Consider the following 27,585-nt stretch of genomic DNA (forward strand, 5'->3'; position numbering starts at 1 on the left):
TGTGAGCAGAGTAAATGATTACCTTCTAATATTTTCTACGCAGTTTTTATTGACGTTTTCCGAGCATGATACAAACGCAAATTGGCCTATCTTTCAAAGGACGCTCACTGAATTTAAGGAAAGATATATTCCAAGAAATACTATCACACCTTCAAGTAAGAACACGTGGTTTATAACACATGTTAAACGGTGCATTAATTAGAAGAAAACAATGTATTCGAAGGCAAAGCATACGACATTTGCCGAGGACTGGGAAAGCTATCTCGGACTGGCAAGAATTTGCAAAGCAGAAATTGGAGGAGTGAAGAAACTGTTTTACAATTACGACTTCTCACAGAGGTTAAACACAACTGTAAAAAATTTGGGAAGTAGTAAATCCGAAACTATCGTAATCATCCCTTGTGTCGATAACGAAAAATGGTGAGCCTCTTCTGCAGTCCGATGTTGCGGAAGTATTCATCGCTTTTCTCTCTTGGGTTTTCACATCAAAAGAACCAATGCCACCAGATCTGATCATTTACTGCTTAAATGCTTCAATGAATAACCTCATAGTCACTCGCGAAGGTGCAGAATCCGCTATAGAGCGTCTACCAGTCAATTTGGCACCCGGACCACATGACATTTGCGCAAGATTGCTAAATCTTAAAAAAAACCAGCTATATCACGTATCTTGGTTGCTATTTTTCAACAGTCAGTTAATACAGGATGCGTACCTGATGCCTGGAGATGTGCACGCGCGATACACATTTTTAAATCTGGTGATCGCTCCTTAGTCTCAAACGATAGGCCCATCTCATTAACAAGCATGTGTTTTAAATTACTAGAACACATCATATCATCCACCGTCATGAAATTCCTATCAGATCACAATTTCTCCACGAAGCCGTTCATGGTGGATTAAAAATAGATGCTATATTTATTGATTTTGCAAAAGCATTGGACAAAGACCAGCACATCTGGTTAATAATGTCGCTAACGAATCTTAACATAAACAGTAGGATTATAAATTGGATAGCTAATTTTTAACCAACCGAAGTCAATCAGTCAAGGTGAATGGGTACTCATCTTCACTTTCGCACGTAAAATTCGGTGTACCACAGGGTTCGGTCCTGGGTCCAATATTATTTCTGATCTGCATTAACGGCATAGGAAACATTTTAACTTCTACCATAAGGTTATTCGCAGACGACTGCATCATGTACAGATGGATTAGTAACGCCGAAGACGAGAACTCATTACAGGTAGACCTCGATAAACTGGCATTTTGGTGTTGCCAGTGGCAAACGGACATTAAGATTTCTAAAGCTAAGGCCATGATGTTCACGAGAACAGATAATACAGAATTGAGTTAGTACACGATTGAAAGAATCCCTGTTGAGAAAGTGTTCACATTTAGATATCTCGGAGCTCATTTATCCTGTGATTTATCTTGGAACGAGCCCATTAATACCATAAGCAGCAAGACATCCAAAACACTCGGCTTCATTAAACCTAAGTTATACTTGGCGAACTAAGTTATTAGCATATACTTTGCTTGTTCGTTCAAAGGTAGCGTATGCATCCATTATTTGGAATCCGCACAAACCTGTCTGATCGATCAGCTCGAAGCAATACAAAATAAAGCAGCACGATTTACACCAAAAGTGTACTCGGGAAACTACAGTGTTACGGATATCAAGGAATCACTTTCATTGCCCTCTGTTTATATTCGCCGACTAATAACATTTCTATCACATTTTCACGCGCTTTATCATAGTAGATCTCCTTTCCGCGAATCTAACATCAATGATGTTCATAGTATTTTTCAGCGTTTTGATCACCCAATTAAAGTGCAACCCCTTTTTGCTAACACTAATCTGTACCGTCGTTCACTATTACTTTTGACAATATATCATTGGAATAAAGTACCGTGGGAAATTGTACCTGCCATTAACCATGATGTGTTCGTTAACGAGTTGAAGGTTTTCCTAAATGTGTAATTATTTCTGTGTTGAGCGCTTTCTTGCGTATGTTACTCTTTCTGTAGTAATTATGTCACTGTGTCTTACCAATGTTCTTTTTTACGCGTTTGTAATTGCAACTGGCTACACACCAAGGTATTTTTGGTGTGTAGTTTAGTGCCGCGTGCCCTTCCAATTGCTTTCCATTTTTGTATAAGATACATTTTTGTATTGTTCGAGACTTCCTGCATAATACATTTTTGTGGTTTCAATATATTCTGCGTGCGGCATTTGTTGTCTCCCGCATTGCTGACAATACCTTTCCCTTTTCACATTTTCTCTTTGCTTAAATCCATATTTCAACTACAGATTTTGTCTCCCGGCACAAATCTGATTTTCCGGCTACCTCATTCTTTGAATGCATTCACGCCCTCTCTGTTGTTACGATAAAACAAGACGGAAACCGTTGATACGTTTGAATGCTGTTCCGTACTTAAAAATAAAAAGATTAGTTTGCTTTGTGGTCGCTAATGGCGTTATGCACATTTACGATTGCTCCGTGATCAACTTCGGAGACGCCGGCAGAGCACCTTGTAATATATATCCCGGTCGAAAAATCCACTTTCCACGGCGCTTGCTGTCTGCACACCCGAAATTACACTATCGCTATGACTCCGCGACAGCGTGACCCAACATGGTGGACCTCAGTCGCGAGGAGATGCGACGATCACGATGGTCGTGGAGCGACAAAAATTGATGTCACTTAGTGAAATCGCGCCACGTGAAACTGCTTTCAGGAAAACCTAATATGCTGAGATAAGATACACTGCGACGATGCAGCTATAATTGGCAACGTAACAAGATACCATATAACAAAAGACATTTATATGAGGACGCAAACAGATTCAGGCATGTGATAACAATAAAAGAAAAAAAAACAGAATTGCCTTAATAGTGTGCAACTTCTTCAGCTGCTTTTTAAATGTCAGAAAACAAACCTGTTAGTAGGCCGCTAAAGATCTTTGGAAACTAAGCGCATCTGCTCAATTCCGAAATCGGTGCAGTAAATGCAGAGAAAATCCATTTCTTAGTTGATATTTATATCATAACCAGCTACGGAGGTAAAAATGCCCCTTAAGTAATCGTCACCAACACACTAATCATCATCTGCGTGAGTATCATCCTTTGGTTCTTGCTCTTCCTTTATTAAGGTTAAGTAGAATGGATCTGCTCCCAGCTTAAAAGTGTGCCAATATGTAGAAGCGTAAAATATCTGTCTGGGCTCAGAAGATAATAAGGCGATGGCATGAATATGAGGGAGGTAAATTCAGATAGATTATAATCTACTAGCGAGAACAATTCATCATCATGATCATCATCATCATCCGCCTATTTTATGTCCACTGCAAGACGAACGCCTCTCCCTGTGATCTCCGATCACCTCTGTCCTTCGTCAACCGATACCAACCAGCCTGTCCGAATTTCTTAAATCCATCACCCCTCCTATTCTTCTGCCATCCTTGACTGCGATTCCTCTCTTGGGACCCATTCTCTATGAAACCCTAATGGCCCACCGGTTATCTAACCTACGCAATACATGAGCGGTCCAGCTCCACTTATTCCCTTTAATGTGAAACTATCGGCTATACCCGTTCTCTCTCTGATCCACACCGCTCTTTTCTTGCTTCTTAACGTTACGCCTAACATTCTTCGTTCCATCTCTCTAGGTGTGGCCCTTGTTTTCGAGATTCTTTGTCAGTTTCCAACTTTCTGTCCCATGTGTTAGCGCCGGTAGAATGCGCTGATTGTACACCTTTCTTTTCAGTGATAACGGTAAGCTTCCAGTTAGGATCTGATGAAGTCTGCCGTATGCACTCCAACCAGTTTTTCCCATCTGTAAATTCGCGTCTCATGATCAGGGCCCCCTGGGAGTATTTCACCTGGGTAAACGTACTCCTTCATAAACTCTACAGACTGAGTGGCAATCCTGAACTCTTGGTCCCTGGCCTGGCTTTTGATCTTTGCTTTTGTCTTCTGCATAATAATTTCCAACCGCGTTCTTACACTCTCTCTGTTAAGGTCTGCAATTATTTGTTGTAACTCGGCCCAAATGTTGCTGTACAGTTCAATGTTAGCTGCAAATCGAAGGTTGCTAAGATATTCGCTATTGATCCTCACTCCCAAGCGTTCAAAGTTTGATAGCTTGAATGCTTCTTCGAAGCACACAGTGAATAAAATTGGAGACATTGTGTCTCCTTGTCTGACCTCTTTCTTTAGTGGTATCTTCCTACTTGTGGAGAATTAAGTGTAGGAGTGGAGTTTCTGTAGATATTTTCCAAGGTATTTACCTAACGTTCCTGTACTCCTTGATTAGGTAAGGCCTGTATGACTGCTGGTATCTCTACTGAATCAAACGCCATTTCGTAATCTATGAAAGCCACATAGAGAGGCTGATTGTACCCTGTGGGTTTCTCGATTATCTGATTGATGACATGTATGTAACTCATTGTAAAGTACCCCTTCCTGAAATCAGCCTGCTTCTGTGTTTGACTACGTCCACTGTTGCCCTTATTCAATTGGAGGTTCTCTTGGTGAACATTATGCATAATACCGGAAGTAAGCTAACGCACCTATAAGTTTCAATTCTTTACCGTCTCCCTATTTGTGGATTAGTATAATGTTGGCGAGCACACCTAAGTTTAAATAAATAAAGATGTCTTAACAGGTGCAGGTTACAGAACCGAGGTATCGTGTTTATTGCCGAGTTGCAGAATTGCAAAATTCATGCTTTAGTTGTTCTTGAATGTGGATGTTATAAAGATGTTTTCTAAGAAATTATTGAAGACTTATGGAAATCGGTTTGCTTGAGTCGGTAGGTCTTAGTAGTTCCTTTATTTCACAAAGGTTCGAAATATAAGGTTCACGAGAAAAACAAATAATTAGAAATAACGGGTTTGTGAAGCCACTGCGGCACATGCCTTCGGAGAAAGTGTGCAATAAAATTTCGAGACCAAGTACGTTTAACCGGGCTCTTGGGTGCTGGGGATGGCTGCGTGGTCGGGGTTGGCTGCGTGGTCGGGGGTGCCTTCGTGGTCTTGGGCGGCCCTAGAGGAAAGCCGATAATCATTTCGTTAGTCACTGACTGAGTTTATTCAAATGCGTGCAAAAAGAACTATCACTAAACACTGCTGAGCAGAAATTGTTGACGCCATTCAAGAAAAAAACAATTACTATGCGGCCAGTACAAACATGCACCTTGTTGTGAGACACTCACGCGCAAATATAAACAGACCAGAAATAAGCTGAATGCGCTGATGTGATCTCCAAATGCATCCACTTTCGGCTTAAGCTTTCTGAGGCACAACGTGAGGCTCGGGAAAATTGGTCCTTAATCAATCAACTTTTCTGCTCCGCCACGTGTGCCGATGTCCGTGGGTACTTCCGTACACAGTTTTGCCACTATGGTAAAAACATTGTTCACGGTCCCAATTTCTTTTCGAGAATAACAGGTGTTCAGATCCAGCAATCAGATGCATGCACTTTGCGGAGAAGCTCTTTGGAATAAGCCTACAAGTCATTTTCGTCAGGAGATGAACATAGGAGAATTATTTCTTGATTACGTAAAAAAAAAGTGGCTTGGGGTTGATAGAGGTAGCTTCGACGATTTCAGAAGAAAATTTGAGTCGTAAAAATTTTCTTTTAAATCATACATACAGCCAGTTGAAGTGGCCTAATTTGCAATAATGCACACTGCCAAAATTACACTCTTACATATTGAAGGTGTTGGCAACAAGGTTGAAAATCGCAGACGGATTACGTTATCCCATGCTTAGCTCAAGTGCTAGAAAAACATTTGTTACTTATGACAGGCTTCTTGGACAAGCACAGCCTTATGTCCTCTCCAGCAATACGGCATATCCCACTGCTACATTATCTTCACACATGGAGGTACCATTGCTCGCTGTGCAAATATAAAGCTTGAACCTTACATCTACAGGGAAATATTTCAGTATTTTGCTCGACAGCGAACATCCCAGCAGCCCGCATCCAGCTGACATATTGTCTTTCCTCCCTTAAAGACACCTCGGGGTTGTTAAGAACGGCGCAGCTGAGGTGCAAGTTTGCCAGCCGTTATCGACACCGGTTGCAACCTCATCTTTGAACTCCACGGTGACGCCCTAACATCGTCACCATTGTGACTAAACGCGCTCGGCGGGCCAACTATTGTTAGTGTGCCCCAACCGCCGCCCTGGTCTGCCGCGAGCGGGGGAGCGCTCGCGGGAACCAAGTTCGAGGCTCCTTTCCACGCGCCGTCCAGACGCAAGACAATGCGCACTCGGCCGTGCTACAGAGGTCAGCTCGGGGAAAAAAGGCACCTTTTCTGACACAAGCCCCGAGTTCCACGAAGTCCGGCTGACGTCAGCTCCCTACCGTGAATTTCGAGCAAAGAAGTGTGTGCGTGAGCGTGTGTGTGAGTAAACCGTCCCGGAGAGAGGCGGCTACATTACGATGACTAAACGAACATTCGCGTCACCTTGTATCGGGGAAGGAGCGAGTGTTTAAAAACCGCTGATGTGCGGATGCTGGGCACTCTCTCTCAAGCGGTCATGTTAGACTGGCACTCTCTCTCAAGCAGTCATGTTAGACTGATTCTCTCTCAAGCAGTCGTGTTATACTGATACACTCTCTCAAGCAGTGACGCTAGACTTATACACTCTCTCAAGCAGTCATGTTAGACTGACGTACTTTCTCTCGCAGTCATGCTAGACTGATGAAGTGCATGTAAATACTGTAAATAAACCCATATTCCTCGTTCTCGATGAGAAGCAACCCTTCCCTTCATCGACGTCCCCAGCGTGGATAAGTTGGACGACTGCATGGGCCAGCTACCTTCAAATTCATGCCCGACTCCAATCTTGAGAATGGGTTACGAGCACTGGGATTGAGCCCCAATCCTGACAGGGTGCCTTGGCCGCTGGGCTCCGTGCCTTCAAGAATACAGCTATTCAGTTGTATGCAAGACTGGCCGGTTACGTCAAGATACGGACTGCTTGTCGCGCCATCCTGTCCACCTACATGACCACGCTGCGAACGGCACATCTGTCACTGTTTCTCTCTGTGACAGCGAAACAACGTCAGGACGCCTCCTTAGAAGACCTTATTCTAGGGCAGTCTTCAAGGACGCCCAATCCTTACCTTTGCATGTTTGAAATTCAAGATTTCCTATTGTACCGCTCGTACTCTGTACCCGGACCGCTGTGACCGAATCTTCGTGGCCTCTTTGCATCTGCGTCAGACTCCTCTCGCTCAGCTTCATGATGTTCCGACCTCCACTCACCTTGACATGTCACGGGCTTATGACCACGTTCATCGGCGCTTCTTTTGGCCTGGTCTTTACCGTGAGTACTGTCGTTATTTTGCTACATGTGACCTTTGTCAACGATGGAAAAAGCCGACCACACTGCCTGCTATCCGACTTCAACCACTTGACGTACCATCCGAATCATTCTTCCGTGTAGGTGTTGATCTATTAGGTGCATTTCCTACGCCTGTTTCGGGAAATAAGTTGATTGCTATAGCAACAGACTACGCCACCCGATACGTCATCACACGGGCTCTTTCGACAAGCTGTGCAGCCCATGTCGCCGACTTCCTCCTAGAGATCGTCATCCTTCACCATGGTGCCGCTAGAGGGCTCATCAACAACCGAGGCTGCTACTTTCTTCCTAAAGCTCTTAATGTTATTCTACACTCGTGCGCGACTGAACACCAACTTGCTGCTATTTACCATCCACAAACAAGCGGTCTAACAGAGTGTGTCAACGAAGCCTTAACGGACATGCTCTAGATGCATGTCCCTGCTAACCATCGCGACTGTGGGACGGGAAATGGCCGTACGTTACTTTCGCCTATAATTCTTCTCGCCATGACACCGCAGGCTTTTCTCCACTCATCCTCTTAATTGGCCACGACCTTACGGTTCATTTCAACACTGTTCTGCCTGGTATCCTGAATTTCCGTTCCCCCTGCTACGACACCGTTCTTCCTGCTAGTTATATTCAAAGCAAAAGAACCGCGCCACATTGTCCGACGCCGACTTGTAGAGCCGCAGGAAAATCAGCGGCACTGATATGACGCTATCCATCGTGGTATCCACTACACACCGGTAGCTCTGGTTCTCTTTTGATCAGTGTCACGTCGCGATGGCCTTTCGGAAAAATTACTTTCACGCTACTTACGCCCTTACCGTGTCTTGTGTCAAGTAACTGACGTAACGCACGAAATCGCACCTCTTGCCCACCTGTGTCTCAGCATCGCTCCGACGTTATCCGCTTTTTAAGTCGTATCATTCGACCACTTCCTAAGCAGCACTGGGTTGGTGCTTCAGCCACCGGGGGTCATGTGACAGGCTGGCGAAGCATTCATTTTAAGATTAGTCCGAATAAGACGACGATCTTAACATGGCGAGCTGCCTTCCATCTTGTCAGCTGCTACAGTTATTGTAACTATCCTGTGACTATATTTCTTACTTCTTTTACCCCTGTAAAAATATGTCAAAAGGTGCGTGCTGCGCCATCCAGCGTGTATTAGATAAGATGTCTTACGCTGTTATCGGCCTGAAAAGCAATAGGAGATATTAGATGTAAAAACTAAGAACTAGAAATAAAAGATATTAGAAGCAAAGTTTGAAAAGTTCCCGATCGGCGTTTCGGGACCGCCTCGGTTCCCTCTTCAGTGAGTCACTGAACCTGCCGAAGAAACAGCGTCCTTTAAGCTCCCGTCTTCCTCCTAGCGTCGCGAAAGCCATGGGTGGGCACACGAGGGATCGTCACTCGCGAGCGATTGGTGTTGCCGTGAGAATTTTGAATTTGGCACGACACAATCAAGCGTCTTCTCGCCGCGGTGGTTTCGATGTCGCTCGCAGAGGCACCGACGAAACCGATTGCAGGGTCGTGATTGTCGCAGCGTTCGACGGGAGTACTGGGCTATGCTTACAGTTTCTGTACGGTGTTTTTTGTGCTGGCGTATTCTGCCAGAAAAGCTCTTGGTTAAACCGATGTCAGTGAAGCTACACTGAAGGTGCGTCTCTTTGTCAACGATGTCTGGACATTTCTCCTTAGGCGGTTGGTTGTTCGGCCATGGGAGAAACTTGGAGAGCGTTGGCAATGAGTTGTACGCGAGGTTGCACCTTCTCACACCAGCACCCGCAAATGTTCTTCGCTAAATAACCTGGCGAGAGTTGGCAATTTCTTGCATGCGAGATAGCACGTTCTCATTACAGCACCCGCGAATGTTCTTCGCTGAATTTGGGAACAAATAGAATGCCGACACCACGAGTTTGCTTCGTCTCTTGTGTCGCTGGCGTATAGGAGTCAGGTGAGTAAGGGATGGGAGGGGGGACGAGTCGGACGACCCTGCCGGAGCTACATCCGGCGAAATATGCCTATTGTGTACTCATTCCTCCATATCTCAGCGGTTACGGTGCTTTCATCTTTATTCCTATCTTCCTCTGATGTAGCGATTGTTTTCGCACAAAAAAGAAGCGTTGAAAGCACCGAGGCCTTGTAGGCTCCACAGTGATAGGAAGCAGACTAGGAATACCGAACCGGGAGCGTCGACTTTATCGACAGGTGAAATTTCACCCGCGAATCACGTTGCCGGACCAAATAATTCATAAATGGCAAGATACCATCTTCGCGCTCAACGACGAGCTGGATCGCCTGGTCTATGGAGCTGAGATAGGCGAGGAAGCCGCCCGCGGCTGATTTCTTAATGACGCAAAAGCAATTGTTAACATACTGACAAATAATCTCGGCTTGTCTAGAAAACGCCGTAGTGCCTTCCCTTCGATATGCTGTATTGCGTGTTTCGCAGCTGTGACCAAGATCACTGCACCCATCGCTGTTCCGCTTGCTTTTCGTTAGAACTCGCTCTTCAAACCAAAAGTAGGTTGCGCTCAAGCAGAACTCTAGCAGTGGACACAGTCTGTCGATGTCGAGGCTGGTCCTCCCGTACAGAAGTTTCTCTACGTTTGAGCTGACTCAGGCAGCTGGTACTGCAAGTGTAATAGCCATATTTCTGAAAATTTTTTATTTTATTTATGAATACTGCGATCTTGTACACAAGATCATAGCAGGTGGGAAATATTGTGTGAGATACAGAATTAGACACAAAGAAAACAAAATTGCACATAGAGATTCAACAAGAGAATACAGCGACAAGGTCAATTAACAGCAATCAATTCAAATGCTCTTGAAATGAATGTAATGATGTCTGTCTGACAACATCATCCGTGAGGTTATTCCAATCAGTGATGGTCCTTGGAAAAAAGGAATATTTAAAACAATTAACTCGCGGATTTAATGGTGTTATAGAAAGAGAATGGCGATTTCTAGTTTGGTACCCCGAGGAATAAAATGACGCCGAATGAGGTGATCCACTCGTCACCGCCTACCGCCACCTCATTCAAGCATTCTACAAATTGATCGGCATCGCGTACGTGAGTGGATGCTTATCCCACTAGCGGAGCCAAAGTCTTCTGAATGTAGTTGGAGAAAGCGAGAAATGCGATGGTTGTGAAATCGACTATTGGGTGGAGAGCAAGATTTGGCTCGGGGATATGGGAAGCCCATAGAACTCCAGCATGAAGCCGTTTTGACAAATGAGCCGTAAGTACGTGATTTTTCAGGCAGAGTATTCTTTGAAGACGTCCGCCAGGAGCGTGTTCACTTCTTTTTGTATTCTTGGCGTGGAGCTTGTTTTGAGAGTCTCGTAGGCAGGGCTTTGCCTCGCTCACACAACGCAAGCTTTCAAAACGCACGTTTCAAGTTCAAAAGTGCTACAAAGTGGAGCGCGGCAACCATGGTTAGGGCATGTTATTTGCGTGAAATAGCCTCCTTGCCGAATGCCACAAATCTTCTAGTGAAAGTAAACATCTTGTGTAGGCCTGAGCGGGAAACGTCGGGAGCTTCTTTACCTTGGCTTGAGATGTTCTCATTTTTGCCACGGTTAAATTTACCACCCAGCCAGACAGATCTCTGTCGAAGATGTTGACATTTATAGGAGATATGCAACATTCGGCAAGCAGATCTTCCCACACAGCTAACTTGCCCTAACAACGACGGCCGCGTTCCAGCTAGTAGCACTCTCAAACTTCAGACGTGTGTTTCCAAAGCTCGTATTCTGTGAGGAACGGAAGGCAATACGAATAGTGCCCGCCGCCCGCGCGCTGACAACTTAATTACGATTCTAATCTGATGTATGCCACCTTGATTAGGTGAAACGAGGGGCTTCGTAAAATCTGCATACAGAATTTCGCTTATCCCCAATTGTAGATATCTTAGTTTACGCCATGTTCGTATGGCGTACCGGCTTACAGACATTCCGCTATTCGATGGCCAAACACTGTACTTTCTCTTGGGTTCCTTACTGAAATCATGGCCTTCAATGTACATATCCCACGTACTGCTTTTGCCTGGTTTTAAGGCGCTGTCAAAGAACACAGTCGATATGAGGCACCTATGGGTAAGCCGCGTCAAGGTGTCATACGTTGTTGCTCGTAACATTAGGCCAAAGCAAGGCTAACGGATTCGTATACTCCATCTCACGAATCTCACCAATCTCTCACCAACCGTTATATATAGCTTTCAATGATTATGAGAAAGCCTTTGACTCTGTCGAAACCTCAGCAGTCATTGAGGCATTACGGAATCAGGGTGCAGACGAGCAGTGTGTAAAAACACGGAAAGATATCCATAGCTGCTCCACAGCCACCCTAGTCCTACATAAAGAAAGCAAAAAAATTCCAATAAAGAAAGGCTTCACGCCGGGAGATACGACCTCTGGAATGCTAGTCACAGCGTGTTTACAGATGGTATTCAGAGACCTGGATTGGGGAGAATTGGAGATAAATGATAATGGAGAACACCTTAGTAACTTGCGATTCGCTGATGATATTGCCTTGCTTAGTAACTCGGGACCAATTGCAATGCATGCTCACTGACCTGGAGAGGAAAAGGAGAAGGATGGGTCTAAAAAATTAATCTGCAGAAAACTATAGTAATGTTTGACCGTCTCAGAAGAGAAGAGCAGTTTACGATAGGTAGCGAGGCAGTGGAATTGGTAAGGGAATAGATGTAGTTAGGGCAGCTAGTGACCGCGGATCCGCATCAATTGACTGAAATAATTAGAAGAATAAGAATGGGCTGGGGTGTGTTCGGCAGGCATTCTCAGATCATGAACAGCAGGTTGCCATTATCCCTCAAGAGAAAAGTGTATAACAGCTGTCTTACCAGTACTCACGTACGGGGCACAAACCTGGATGCTTACGAAAAGGGTTCTACCTAAACTGAGAACGACGCAACGAGCTATGGAAAGAAGAATGATAGGTGTAAAGTTAAGGGATAAGAACAGATTTTGTGAGGGAACAAACGCGAGTTAATGACGTCTTAGTTGAACCAAGAAAAAGAAATTGGCATGGGCAGGGCATGTATTGAGGAGAGAAGATAACCAATGGTCTTTAAGGGTTACGGACTGGACTCCAAGGGAAGGGAAGCGTAGCAGGGGAAGGCAGAAAGTTAGGTGGGCGGATGAGATTAAGAGGATCGCAGGGACATTGCCACCATTAGTACGTAACCGGGGTAGTTGGAGAAGTATGGGAGAGGCCTTTGCCCTGCAGGGGGCTCAGCCAGGCTGCTGCTGATGATGATATTGATGATGATGATGATGATGACTCCATGTCACATGGTTTTCACCACTGTGGAAGGTGCAGTTCCCCTTATACAATAGGAAACCCGAGTGACGCTCGAGATGTGTTCATCCGCGCCTCGTCATCTGCTCACCACCTCAGCAATTCGAGGTATACGACGTGTATGTGCAGAGGTCCAGGAATTTCACGTGTTGCTGTAACGTATCATTTATGCCAAGCAAGAAACAAACGGACTAATCCTACCAATTATGGGTGATTTACGTCATGTATGCCCAGTAGCTTCCAATGTTTATGTTTTTCAAAAGATGTGCACTCGATGACCTTGCATTCGGAAACCTGTTCAAATGCGCACGATTGTTCAAAATCTTATCACAATCCTGCACAATTAGTTGCGCTAGTATATTGCAGTGTATTTCAACAGACTTCAAAAACTATCGGGCATGGAATTTTCCCTGCTGATTTCTGCAGATGGCGTTTGCTTTTTAATCTGATTTACCTATTGCTAAAATGCATTTCACCTATTCGATGCAAAGAAAACCTATTCCGAAACTTTCCATTTTTGAATACCAACCTACAATTATTATAACATTTACTATACATTTACAGTGCATACATATTTACATCTACTATACATCAGCACCCACAGCCACCGTTCCTCGTTCGCTCAAGTACAGCACATACCGTGTAGCAAGTGCTGACACTAGATGATGAGAAAATACTGCTAAGCACACAGATTTTCGCTTATGAGCAGCGTCACATCGAAGTGAGATAGCCGATACGAAAGGCCGAGCTTCCTTGATAGCGGCTGCTACTACTTGGTGGTACCGTTCTCGTTTTACGTGCTTTTCGTGCCATGTTGCAGCTTTACCCTGCATGTGCCAGACAGTGTAAAAAGTGAAGGGTGGCTCGCTTCAATTTGCAGTGGACAGAAAAGCCCTACAAAAGCAGTTTCCTTCGTTGTTATTGCTTGAAATTTGGTTCATGTGTGCCTGTAGTCGGTGCACGATATCGTCGGCCGTAATTGCTAGGCTCTAGCTCCGCTGAACGTGTTTGGACAACGCCTCAACGCCAATGTGGATGACTGAAAAGTCGGGCCCCTCGTTTACTGTTCTTCTCATCGATAAATAACGCGGGTCTCGAATCTGGCAACTTTGCTACGTTCTAGTAGCTTGTGTTGCCAAGCCAGTTGCCTTCCCTATGTTTTAGCACGTACTCGTGACGCCTGCAGAAGAAACCTGCAGAAGCCTGCAAATGTTTTCCATCATTGCCATTGCCAAGCTTTGTGAGTGGTGGCACTGGCTAACACTCCCAGGGTTAGATCTAGTAGTAAATCATATATACTCCGGAAAGTGGATGGGAAATCGGCGCCATGGTAGCTCAGTTGGTAAAAGCATGGCACGAGCACTACGAAGATGTGGGATCGTTTGTCACAAGCTGCCACTTGTTTTTCCATCCATGTTTATTTGCATTGATTTGTCATTTCTCTGATTCAGTTAGCATGTACAAGGTGTTGCCCCTATGTTGTCCTTGCTGTCTCTGTTGGTTGGCTTCTTGTGATGTGATCAACGTAAAGTCGGGTAACTCGGTTCCCTTTCCTCTAGTTCTATATATATATATATCCAGAATATACTCAAACGGGTTCTCTCGCTGAGCATATCGTCGCGACGACAAGCTCAGCGAGACCCCCCCTTGAGTGTAGACGAAATCTGCCGCCTTCTCGACCTGTGCATGTCCAATACCTATTTCACCTTCCGAGGCAGCTACTACAAACAGGTTAAAGGAACTCCTTTGGGGGCCTCAATTTCCGTTGCCATGGCTAACTTGACTATGGAGAGAATCGAGGAGAGAGCTCTAAATAATTTTTGCCCGAAACCAAAAGTCTCTCAGGTACGTAGTTGATTGCTTCTGCATCGTGAAGACGAGGCAAGTGGAAAACTTGCAGAAACACTTAAACCCCATAGACCCGGATATACAGTTCACATATGAGCGCGAACAGAACGGATCGCTCCCATTCTTAGATGTACAAGTTACACGAAAAGACGGCATTCTAAGATTTTCAGTCTACCGAAAACCAACCCACACAGGCCGCTACCTTTATTTCCAATCCGACCGTCCGGCAAACCACAAGGCGTCTGTTGTAAATTCTTTATTAAAACGAGCCGAAACTCATTCCTTATCGGAATCGGATCAAAAGAAAGAAAAAAGAACGGTTCTCAACGAACTTAAGAGGAATGGTTACACAGATGACTTCATTCAAAAACAACCAGAAAACAAAAAAGAAGCATAGTGTGGGACCTTCAGCCGTTGACTTCTCCCCATCCTCAGAAGCGAGTGTCCATTCCGTACGTCAGAGGTACCAGCGAAGCGCTTAGCCGAATATTAACAAAAGGAAGGCCTCAACGTGGCGCACAAACCAATAAACACTTTCAATATCCTCCTACCTAAACCAAGAGATCGTCCACCTAAAGAAAAAGCTCAAGGCGTCGTCTACAATATCAGCTGGGCCGACTGTACGGCGTCGTACATCGGGGAAGCCAAAAATCAGTATCAGATAACACGAGAACGACGTCAGAACATTCAACCGTATTCGCAGCGCCGTCGCTGAACACTCTGAAGACGCCGACCACAAAATTGCTTTCCAGGAAACTGAAATCCTTCAAACAGAGATGAACCCGCGGAAGAGACTACTACTGGAATCATGACACATTCAAAATACGGCGAATAAATTAAACCGCGTGAAGGGCACCCTACTATCGTTGTACGTCCATGGCCTTGGCGACATGACGAAAAGAAGAAAAGGACGCACAGCCAGGTAGACTCCCGCTTGTTTCACCAACACAAAAACGTCGGCGCGACCCTGTAACCTCCCCCACCCTTCGCCTCCCATCAAGGGCACCCTCGCGTGCGCTTTCCCCAGCACCGGTCATCCCAGCACCACGACAGCCGTCAACAAACCCCTCTCCCCCCCCCCCTTTAGTTTTCCCCCACCTTCCCGTCTGTGAACTGTCTCTCCACCTCCCGTGCCCTCCCTTCCCTTATTTACAAAAGACGCTTTCAAAGCTGCGCACCGCCGCCCCCCGAAGAACAACACCTCTGAAGAAAGAACCGAATGGGCTCCGAAACGTCGGGCTAATAAAATTCAGTTATTTGGGTGGAGTTAGTGCCAAGTCTAGAAAACACCCGTGTACTTATGGATTTAGGTGCACGTCAAAGGACCCCAGGTGGTCGAAATTTCCGAAGTCCTCCACTATGGCGTGCCTCAAAATCAGAAAGTGGTTTTGGCACGTAAAACCGCATTTTTTTTATTTATTTCTTGCCTATGTAAAATTGAGCGCAACGTAATCATGGACCATTGATCAGGATACATGTTTTATGTATCGCAGTATACGTTGTGACAACAACGTCCCGCAACAAAATGTTCAAACATAAAATGACCGGATATCAGCGCTTTTCTAGAGGCAACGAACGAGTTTAGAATTCGTAGAGCTCGCTAAAGTTACTTATTATCTTTCCCGCTGGCCAGATTGTGTTGCCGATTGCGTTGCTTTGCGACGCCGCGGATAGCTCAGCAAATTTCGCGCGTATCATGATGCCTTTTCTTTGGCAATGTCGAAAAAAAAATATTTGGGGGCTTTAACATTTCAAAACAAAGACTAGGTTATCAAGCACGCGGTAGTGGGGAAGTCGGTGTAAATTTGGACCCCCGGGGATTTCTTAACGCGCACGCGGTGCGTGGTACAGCGGCGCTTTCTGATTTCGCCCACAACGAAACGAGGCCACCGCGGCCGTCGCTTCAGTCAGCACCCTCGGGGTCAGCAACGCGACGCCACACCTATTACGTCGCAACGACGGGTAATGTCACCAAACATATAACAAACAGAGCACAGGGCGTGACAGCTATTATGAATATCATTTTACTCCTTTGCACTCGCCCGGAATATACCATATAGGGATGGCCCCTCACGCCCCCATCCCACTTCCATCTTTGCGTGTCAATGCGTAAAGGAATTGAAGGCGTGACTGTTTTTTAGACTCTTTGAGCTTAGTTTGATACGTGATAGCTTACGCTAATACTTGAATGAGCAAGACGTGTCACATACCGCGGAATGCACAGCGGCAGGTCACCGTTCTTGCATAAAAACATGTCAGCGCCTCGACGGGCCCAGATAAACTGCCTCGTTCGAATTTCATTACACTCAGCTACGTGGTATGCTTTGTAACAGCCCCCCCCCCCCCCCAAAAAAAAAAAAAACACACACAAATAAGGATGAGAAAATAGCGAATTGCTCACGCGCACCTCAGGCTGCGAATCAACTATTATCGTTTTTTTCTTTTGTAGTAACTGAAATTCGCTGTTTGTTTTTGAAATTAGCTGTTTAAGCTTGTTTAACCTAAGCTTAAACACAGCGTTTGATGCTTCACGAGTGTGAAACGCCAGCGGTGACCCCATAGAAAACAACTGCAACAAGAACCGAAGGCGTGAAGTAAAAAAAAAAGAAGCTACTCACCCGGTTTATTGGCGGTGTTTCCAGAGCTACCACCAGTGTAGCCTGCGTCGCTGCCGTCTTTGCCGCCGCCCGAGCTAGCGTCGCCTTCGCCCGTCACAGTGTCTGGATGTGTGCAGAAATGCAATAACATCGAATCAGTACAACTTGAGCCGTTTATGCAACACAGACCACTTGGATAGAGCTACACGATGTAAAAATCATCGGCTGGTAAAATTTTGTCTCCAATTTCTCCCCGATACATCAGCTTTCGTATCCCATGTGATTATTCGAGATATAAAACTAGAAACATGGGATTAGCTCGCTCGCTCGCTCGCTCGCTCGCTCACTCACTCACTCACTCACTCACTCACTCACTCACTCACTCACTCACTCACTCACTCACTCACTCACTCACTCACTCACTCACTCACTCACTCACTCACTCAATCAATCAATCAATCAACCAATCAATCAATCAATCAATCAATCAATCAATCAATCAATCAATCAATCAATCAATCAATCAATCAATCAATCAATCAATCAAGAGAGCAATCCGCTACCGTTTGCTGCGTTCTAAGAAACTCCGTACCGCTTGTCCCGCCGGAGGATGTCACGAAATAAATAAGGATGGCTCCCAGGAGCAGCAGGATCACCACCACGGCAATTATGGGAGCCTTCGATCCCCCTTCGCCTCCAGGCCTGCGAAGGGTTAAAGAAACAGTGGTGAGGATGGAACAGGAGGGACTGGTAGGCTACTTGGTATGGTATTATTTACACGATCGCTCAGACGCACATGGACGCGGAAGCACAGCGCTGTGTCCCGTCCTTTGTGTAAAAAAGGTGAAGAATCAGTCGGATTCTATTTGCTTTGTTAAGATGGGTCTTACAGTCAGACGGAAACCTATTTGACACGTATACTGGACGTTGCTGGAATATTCCTCGTCTTCCGACAGTGGACCAGATAGAAGGGCTAGGAACATCGGGTTATAACCTTACTGGAGGCGCGGACTACGCCACAACCTGATGTTGACGCGTTAGGAACTGTACATTTCCTTTGACAGCTCAATACGTACGATCAGCAATACGATCAGCAGGTCGTGGGGTGCCCTCTTGTTTTATTTCGTTGTTATTTTTGAGCATGACCATCACCTGTGAACCTTATCCAATAGTTTGGCCACTAAACCATCCGTAAGAGGAAACTGCATTCTGGCTGTATTAAGAAGCTTTGGTTTGAAGCCAACTGACTTTTTCTTCAAGTACATGTAAAATGCCGAAATATTCCGAGTATTCCCAACAGCGAAAGAGAGTTGAATAAAATTTGGTGCGTTTAAGAAAACAATTCCAATTCTACTATATGTAGCAAGCAGAGTTAAGATTGGGGGCTAGGATTCTCTGATAGATTCGACGAAAATTGACTCGTTAAAAAAGGTTAAGCGATAAATTTTTATTTTAAATGCGAACTCCTCACTAAACGCAACCGTCACCATTTGGTGAATTTGATGTGCTGAAGCGAAGAGATGTGATGCACAATGAGCTTACAGCTAACGTGAAGTTGCCCTTCACGTTAGCTGTGAATCGAAACTCCTGAATTATTGGTGTACCTGAAGAGCGAATGCAATGTAGATTAATTTTTTAAAGCTTTAGGATATATTTGTATACTCATAGTTATGTTTTTATGGTATATTATCAACAGTTACTGAAAAAGAACACTGAAGGCATTATTAAAAATTCTGGCAGAACTCATCTCCCGATCACTGTCGACCGTAATGCGATTATCCTTAAAGCAATAAAGCGACACGCCATATCAGTTATAGCACGTGTATTGAGTATACGTAATAGTCTTTCTGGGACTTCCTTGATTCGGTTACACGCTACATACACTGTTTCCAGTATCGGCCCAATTTGCTATTACTGACCCTTCCCAAGGTAGACCATGAACATGAGCATATGAACATGACGCCGACTTCCTGGCGATGAGAGAACGACGACAGAAGAACGACATCGACGAAACTACGAAGGTGCTATTACAATGATGACCGGTGGATGAAGAGATGACTATTCTGAAATGAAGACCTTAGAACGACGATTTCAGCGTGAATACGACGGAATCACGAAAGTGGGATGAAGATTAGTGTATGACGACGATCGCATGGTGCTGACTCTATTACGAAGACTATATGATGACGTATGGAAAACGATTACCATATGACTACAACAGCATGACGAAGCTTGAATAATGACGATGGAAAGACCACGGCGGCTTGACAGCGACTCTCCTGTGCGAGGACAAGATGATGACGATAACAGGAGAAACTGTGCTATAGTCAGGACTGAACGACTAAAACATGATTACTATAGGACAACGACGAACCAATGACGCCGATAGGACGACAAAGGCGGTATTACGATCACTGCACAATGACAATGGGATGGCGTTATCGAAATGATGACGTTGGTAAGATGACAGAATAATGAGAATGGCACAACAACAATGGTATGACAACTGCTGACGATGAAGGTATGACAAAAGCCGGTAAGCATCGCTAAAAGGACGATGAATAAACGATCACTACGGTATCACATAGTGGTGTCACAACGAATGAATGGCGACTAGCGTATGAAGACGAAAGACTGAGAGCATGGCATGACAACTAATGGGGAGATTGTCATGACTACAAGAGTAGGACGACGATGGAGTGAACGGCTTTGCGACGACGATTGTACGGCAAAGATGGCATGACGAGGACGCCGTGAGGAAGCCGGCATGGGAATGGGATGAAGCAAAGCAGTGACGATCTTGGAATCACTATGATGGTATCATCATGACGGAATCGAAACGATTGGGTTAACGATTGCATGACGATGATGACATGACGAGAGTCAGAAGAGAAATCTGGAGTGAGGACGCTGTAAGGGCTTGAAGGCATCATGGCCGCGACCACGTAAGAAGTGTGCCAAGCTATTCGAAAACTTGGGACGCTGGCTGGGCTGAAAGACGTGACGAACACGGCATGGCAAGTATAGGCTGACGTGACTGCGACGGCGATAATGAAATGTCCAAGGCATCATCAAAATAAAAATATGGCAAAGAATGCACGACGTATGTTTGCCGACGTTGTCGTAACCGCGAGGGCAGGACGAAAGTCGGATGACGAAGCTATATTGGCGGCAATGAAACGACAAGGATGGCATCAGGACCATGAGCGCATAGCTATAGTAGTAGAAGGTGCTGGACAACTGGCCGACTGGATTAGCTCAAAAGGCGATACGACGAGGACCTGATGAGTCGGACAACGAAACTTGAACGCTGACGATGCAACGATCACGATAGCGTCACGTCCACGGCCAAGTCCCCTCTCGATCTTTTGCAGCGGGAACAAAGCAGCCCGTGGCATTCGATGCTATCAGCGCCGTCTAATGATGGTGCTAAACGTTTTGCGCATGTTCGGTGAGTGCAGCGTAATTAAAACTGTGTGGGCATAGCACCACTGCATCGCGCTTGTCTTCTGCTACGCCGAGTGTTCGTGGCCGACAAACAAAGCATAAGCCTTTCGAAGACGTATATCGTGCCGTCTGAGGGAAGCCATCGCGGTACACCGATTTGTTTTCCCGCTGCAGGCTACCATAGAGAATTTGTTTGTAAAGAGTTGAGAAATCTGAGGGCACACGTAAGCTTCGTACCTGTTGTATACAAGTAACTCTTGTATAGAATAATAGAATTCGTTACGGCCGAAGAATGTTTCACAAGTATCCCGAAGGCTGCAGCTATTAAGGTTGTAATTGTGCGCAAATTAATTAGTGAAAAATGAACGAAATGAAAAAAAGGGGATGTGTTGCTTCTTTCGGTCTCCCTGTTTCTCTCTGTCTTTCTTTTTAGTATTGTGGTATAAATATATTTGAGGGCAGAAATGACAGCGAACTATTCCGTGGTAGTTAGCCATGGTCATCTGATTGACGAGCGAGCTTGATCTCGCAGCTGCGTAGTGTAGCTCATGTGTTAATTCCTACTCGCACTGAAGGAAACAAAAACGTATAACGGATTACATGCGGCCATTCCGATTACGTAATGCGCTCGAAGGGTGCCTACACTCGTCACACATGCGCACAGCCATTACGCAGTGCCACAAGGTTGCGTTTGTAATAATGAAAACCAGGCGCTCCGGTGTTCATGCTCAAGAAGATCAAGATACTAGCTACTGACCCGAGCTAGCGGAAAACATGGACCACTGGGAACGGCTTTGGATGGATGGATTCAAAAGCTAGGAGCAGGCAAAGGATATTAATCACACAATAATATGCGGCAATGCATCACGCTTTTCCTTCGCAAGTGAACTCTGCCATAAGCTGACTTCAATAGGTAATAATCAGGGGCGTAGCCAGGGGAGGGGGGTAGGGGGCTTATGGTGCTTCAGCCAACCCCCCCCCCCCCGTCCGAAATTTTTTCGCGCTGTCCATGCACGGCCTACCAAAGCAGCCTCCGGCATCAGAAATCATTCTGGATTTTCTCTAGAGTGTACTTTTCACGCTAGAAAAGACATTTCACCGTGAACATTGCAAACTCGGGCTGGATTTCGTGGCAATGCTCATGCACCTGGAGTCACATAACGCAAGGAGCCCCATCCGAGCACCAAATATCAAGGGCGCTTTGATGGCGAACGAACTCACCGCCGCAAGTCGCGGAGGCCGCGGCATCTACGAAGCACATGAATGTCAATTCCGAAACTTTATGCGTATCAATTCTCAAAAACTTTTGATCCGAAAGGTGGATTGACATTTCCAAAGTTGTGCTTCAGATTTTCAATTGCGGAACATTGTAGGTTTAATGTAGTTGTAAACATTTGATGCCAAAGATGCGTTGACTTTTCTAAAGTCCTACATCGGAACATACAACGAGACAAGCGTAATCAACACATTATCCGGAAAATAAACGAATAAAGAACCAATCAGTAAACCAATCAATCAAGTTGGCATAGCACGCAGCGAGGTCCAATGAGACGAAGTGTTGTGGTGGTTCGTTCGTGCCGTCATGTCACATAAAAAATATATCAACATTTTTTTCCCCTACACCAGGTCATCCATGTCGAGACACTATAGCCAGCCAAAGTAACTACGTTCCTATTTATTTTTTCTACTTTGACTTTGAGGGGGTAGGGAGTGGAATGGGTGAGCTGACGACGGTGGCTAAGTCTTGTGTGCGCAAAGGAGAAAAGCGGGGAGCAAGCGCGCCGCCTTCCGTCGCGCGCGATACATCGGGGAGACTGGATGAAATGGGGGCGGGATCTAGGATTCTGTGAATCTGTGATTGCGCAGCATGTTCATTTGCGTTGTCTGACGCATTACATACAGTGACTTTTTCTTAAATAGGCAGATTTATTGGATAGTTATGCGCATACTTATATATCTTGTTGTCACGTTTTGTGTATACGTGCAGGGAACTTTGTTTCTGGTGGAACTTTTTTGCCTTTTATCAAGCTGTATCTACGCATTTGTATATATATTCAATTGTATCTTTGCATTTATAATGTACGAGGGCGAATAAAATGAAAGTTAGCCTAGCCACCCCGCGCAATAATGGTTGGATTCATTATCTGCGAGGCATGCGCGTAGCACACAGGCATCTCTCATTTACAAAAGTGACACGCAGGTGTGAGGATGAATGTGCTTTAATGCTCTTTTACACTGGGTTGAACATGGCTGCGTGACGTAATAGATGCTCCAGAAGTTCAGCAGCGTGGTGCCATGAGGTTCTTGACAGCTGAAGGTATTTCCCAAAAATAAATTTGTCGCCGTATGGCTGCCCTGTTCGTTGGACATTTCGTTTCATTGGCCACGGTGAAGCGTTGGAGTAAACGGTTCAAAGAAGGACATGAAAGTTGCAAAGACGATCCAAGACCGGGCCAAAGCCATCGTGCAATCACCCCCAACAAAATTCCAAAGCTTGATGATCTGATGAGACAAGAACGGAGCCTAAGGACCGATGAACTGGCAGAGCGTGTGGACATCAGTCACGGTTCGGTTCACGCCATAATTCATGAAAATCTTGGTTATCGGATCTTGTGTGCGCAATGGATGCCCAATATTTTGAACCACCGCCAGAAGGCGGAGAAGATCGGCGCTACCTTGACTCATTTGATCCGGTATCATAATGAGGGTGACGACTTATTGTCTGCAACTGTGATCCGGGACAAAGGATGGTGCCACTACCTGAAAAACGACGGCAAAGCTTACAGTGGAAACATTCGAATTCACCACCCCCAGAGAACGCAAAGGCCGCCATTACCGCCGGAAAGGTGTTGAGTTTTTTTTTGACCGTCAGTGGACATTACAGATAGAATTTGCTAAGTCTTGAGAGACTATCAAATGTTTCCGCTATTGTGAAAGTACTTATCGGCTGCGAATCTCAATCAAGAACACACAACGTGGAAAATTGACGAATGGGGTCATCTTGTTCCACTACGATGCCCGTCCCCACGTCGCTGATGTGGTTCATATAAAAATGGCAAAGTTCCAGTAGGAAACGCTGCAACATCCGCCACACAGCTCAGACCTGTCGCCTTGCGGCTTCCAAGTGTTGGGGCAGCTGCAAAAACATCTCAAGGGAATCAGATTCGTGTGGGACTACGCCGTGAAAGAGTTAGTTGCAGGCTTTTTGAAGCAGCAACCCAAGGAGCTTTATGAGACAGGAATCACGCAACTTGCTAGTCAATGGAAGAAATGTCTAAATGCTCATGAAGACTATACTTTTAAATAAAATACCCCGTTTGTCATGTATTCCCACTGGCTCATTTTCATTTGACTCGCACTCGTATATTTTGTAGATGCTCTGTGTTGTGACTATAATTTCGATCCAATTACCCACGACACACGACCGGACACACGACTGCTCCTGCGTAATACATTCGAACAAATGACAGCGTCATTGAGATTTTTCACTGGCTGTTTCATATGTACAAGAATGTGAAAAAGGTTATTGAATGACAAAGTTTCATTAACACATTTGTCATCAACTTGTTCATTTCATGGCCGGTACATTTTTCATATCAGCGGCATGGTACTGCTCTGCTGGTTTCAAATTGATGTAGTGTTGAGGTTCGTGTTATATTTTCTTTACCTATTAAATAGACAAAAACATGGAAGCATTGATATAAGGTATCTTGCGCTCAATTTTTGGCACGTATACGAGTCTATTCTGTTATGAAAAAATGCATATTTTACTTCTTTAGACAGTGTGTAGCGCTCAAGAATTCGTTTGCAGCATCTTTGGCAATAGCAATGCAGTTATTATTCGTGTATTTGAGAACTCGACAAATTGCTTAAGAGGAAGCTTTAGCTCCGGCCTAACTCTGACGTGGCCTATTCAAATACATGTAAAACGCAGAAACACTTTTCTGAGATAACTCTTCGATCGCCTTTCTTGAAATTTGTTGCACTTGAGAGAGAAAGATAAGTTCTAGTGTCTGTTGGAAGCGGAATTACGATTTAGGGTCTGAATTTTGTTTAAATGTCTTAAAAATTCGAGACTTTGATAAGAATAGAAGCACGAGGTTTAAAGCTAATGGCTCTGCATCAAGAACAGATATCGCGGTTTTGTAAACGGCATTTATTATAGCAGTCAAAGCGGACAAATTTGATATGTCAATTACGTGAACTGGTTACGTTGTGTACAAGGGTTCTGCAAAAGCCGTATTTCCATATTACTAAATTCTTTGAGATATATGTGCAACATATCAATTTTGTCCGCTGTAGATGTACTATTGGATGCACTTCAAAGAATTGCGATATTATTTTTATTGTTGAATTACAGAGTGTTAAAGTTGATTGTTTCGTTTTCTGAAAATTTGTGATTTTTTTCCAAATTTCAATAAAAAACTGACAACCTAAATGAAAAAATCGAAACTAAGAGTGAGTAGAATAGAAGTTTTTATTTTAAATGCAACAAACTTGGTCAAATTTGGTCTAGTGGCTGCCGAGAAAAACGTATTTTCATGTATCTAGATAAGTACCGGAGCTTAAGCTTCTTAAGGAGGAGGCCGACCTACAATGTCAGCGCCCCCCCCCCCCCCCGAACGAAATTTCTGGCTACGCCACTGTATCCACTGTAGGTCGAAAGCCTCTCCAATCGGTGGAAAAACAACCCTTGCGTTGCGACAGCTGACGTTAGTGCACAGGCAGGACGAAGGCCCCTAAAGTTCTGTACATCGGCGCCGAGTCGTATGCTTGGCGTCTTCTAGCCACCCTGCGGTCTCTGTAATGCTCGCGGTCGCTTTCGCATACAGGGTGCAATCGCTAGCGTTGGTGAGGAATGAGTTTTTTTCGATAAACTGGCTTCGTACTAGCGCTCTTCCTGAATTCATTCCTGGCTCAACCGGACACATCTGATGTTCCGGCCCAGAAATAAGAAATGTGTTCGAACATGAAGGTTTCAAAGCACGTTTTTTTTGTGAGGACCTTCTGGTGAACCTAAATTACATGTAATTTCCTTGATGTCACTTCCCTTTTATTGCCTCTACAAAAACTACACAGTACCAGTAATTAATCAATACGCGTTCCTCAAGACAACATTGATAGAAAGTATGACTTACGCTCCCCCACCTGAAAAGAACAAAAAAGAAAGTTATTTTCACGTTCAGCAAAATTTTTGGGCAAGAAGCACCGAGGCGAAGTCAGACTATGAACATTCGCTTTCGGGAGCTATTTCTAACAAGGTGAACTTCTAATGCCAACACAACACTCCATACGGTTGCAAACGCACAAGATATATATATATATATATATATATATATATATATATATATATATATATATATATATATATATATATATATATATATATATATATATATATAGTGCGGGGGAGCAGGTGGAGAGATTTTCCTCCTTCATGTTCGCACACAATCACTAACCGGACTATTTTTTGTCTACTGGCACACCTTGGCGTTAGGAAATCTTTGTGTCATTACACTAAAAAATTTATACGCTCGTGTGTGTGAATTTGTGAATTTGTGAAGGTGAAACTTTCAAAGGTTACTTAACAACAATTGTTTCTGGAAGTGAAACAAACTTGACTCGCCATTCCGGCCCTGCGAAAGTGGATGTGCAGCGAAGCTGTTGAAAACTACCACTACAACTGATGACGGGGATGCACAGTACCTTATTGCTTTCGAGTACTGGCAGTAATGGTAATTTGTATCCATGGTTGTAACGCGAATAACATTAACTTTGACAGCGCGGCACTGCACATAGTGGGGCTATAACGATATCAGTCGCTAGGCTGGTTCCTTTATATATGCAAGTCTAGGGACGTCACTCACTACGTCGTAAGCTGCCGTCAACGGAGGAGCTTGCGCAACAGCAATCCTTAACAGGAAACGTATGCGTGAACCGCTACGTGCTTCACATGGTTTTCAATGACGACTTAACATCAATTATGTGGTTCCGATGCTTGTTTTGTGCTCGTTGTTTATTGAAAAGTAGCCTGTTCTGCATGTGGTATGCGCGAATCCAAGTAGTATACGTAATATTTGCGCCACTTTGCTGAGTGCTTAAGGGATCTGCCTTACGTGGGTACTAGCCACTGCTCCTGGTGCTTCACTGCCGCAGAGATGGACCCACATGCTTGACAACGGACTGGGACGAAAACAGTCGTATATGCATTTGAAGTGCCAGTAACCATGCATGCTTTGGTGGACTGTGTGAAAGTTTACTGCTATGTTAAGGAGAAAGGTTTAGCTAGTGGCTCAACTTCGGTGTATCTATTCATATTCGTGTAAAGCAGTGAAATATTCTCACTAAGATTCCCAGGTGAGAAATCAATAGGATTTGTTGTACTTGGGAAATTGCAGTTTCGCAATAAAGGAGAAGCATTGACTGTGATAGCAAATTAGTAGGTAGCTTTACGCAGAAAGGTTGGTAGATCTATGAGCCGTATAATCAGCTGCAAACATTCGTTCACTAACTAAATTAACAAGCACGGTTCGACGCGCACACAGGCAAACATGGACACACCTCACTCGACGAATGCAGACACTCGCTGCCCGAACAATCTCGTGAGGAAAAGCAGCAGATGCCGCCAGCAAATTCACTGTCGTGCTTCATCCCGCTTGAACGCGAACCAAATGCGCGAAAACGTCACGTGCAAGAAGCAGTCAGCCAGATCGGGTGAATACAGTCTCCGAACCTACCGCGCATCACGTCCACGAAACGTCGCGCGCATCCGCGCTTAGCCATGCAGGGACATAGGGACCCACTCGCGGAGCTCAAGCATAGACGCGCGCTGCCCTCCTAGTGCAAGAACACCTCCCCGTACCCGCCCCCTGACCCCCACCCCCTTTCGTGTGCGAATAGTATGCGCCCCCTGCCCACCTGCACATTATCCACTGTTTAAATTTGCAGCACTTCAATGTTACGAGGCAACTGGACGAATTCGATGTTCGCTGTGTGGCTTTTC

General features: G+C 44.9%; 1 protein-coding gene across 1 annotated transcript in view; it reads right to left on the reverse strand.

Annotated features, from left to right (window-relative positions):
- LOC139047985 (uncharacterized) overlaps positions 1-27,585 on the reverse strand; it is an 88,211-nt gene that overhangs the window by 53,917 nt on the left and 6,709 nt on the right. Inside the window, exons 4-6 of the mRNA XM_070522223.1 lie at positions 17,728-17,837; positions 17,157-17,258; positions 4,959-5,045 (exon numbers count right to left, since the gene is read on the reverse strand). The gene's annotated coding sequence lies outside the window, so the exon portion shown is untranslated. The remainder of the gene's footprint in view (positions 1-4,958; positions 5,046-17,156; positions 17,259-17,727; positions 17,838-27,585) is intronic.

The sequence above is a fragment of the Dermacentor albipictus genome, chromosome 7 (assembly GCF_038994185.2).
Source record: "Dermacentor albipictus isolate Rhodes 1998 colony chromosome 7, USDA_Dalb.pri_finalv2, whole genome shotgun sequence".
In the NCBI taxonomy this organism is placed as follows: domain Eukaryota; kingdom Metazoa; phylum Arthropoda; class Arachnida; order Ixodida; family Ixodidae; genus Dermacentor; species Dermacentor albipictus.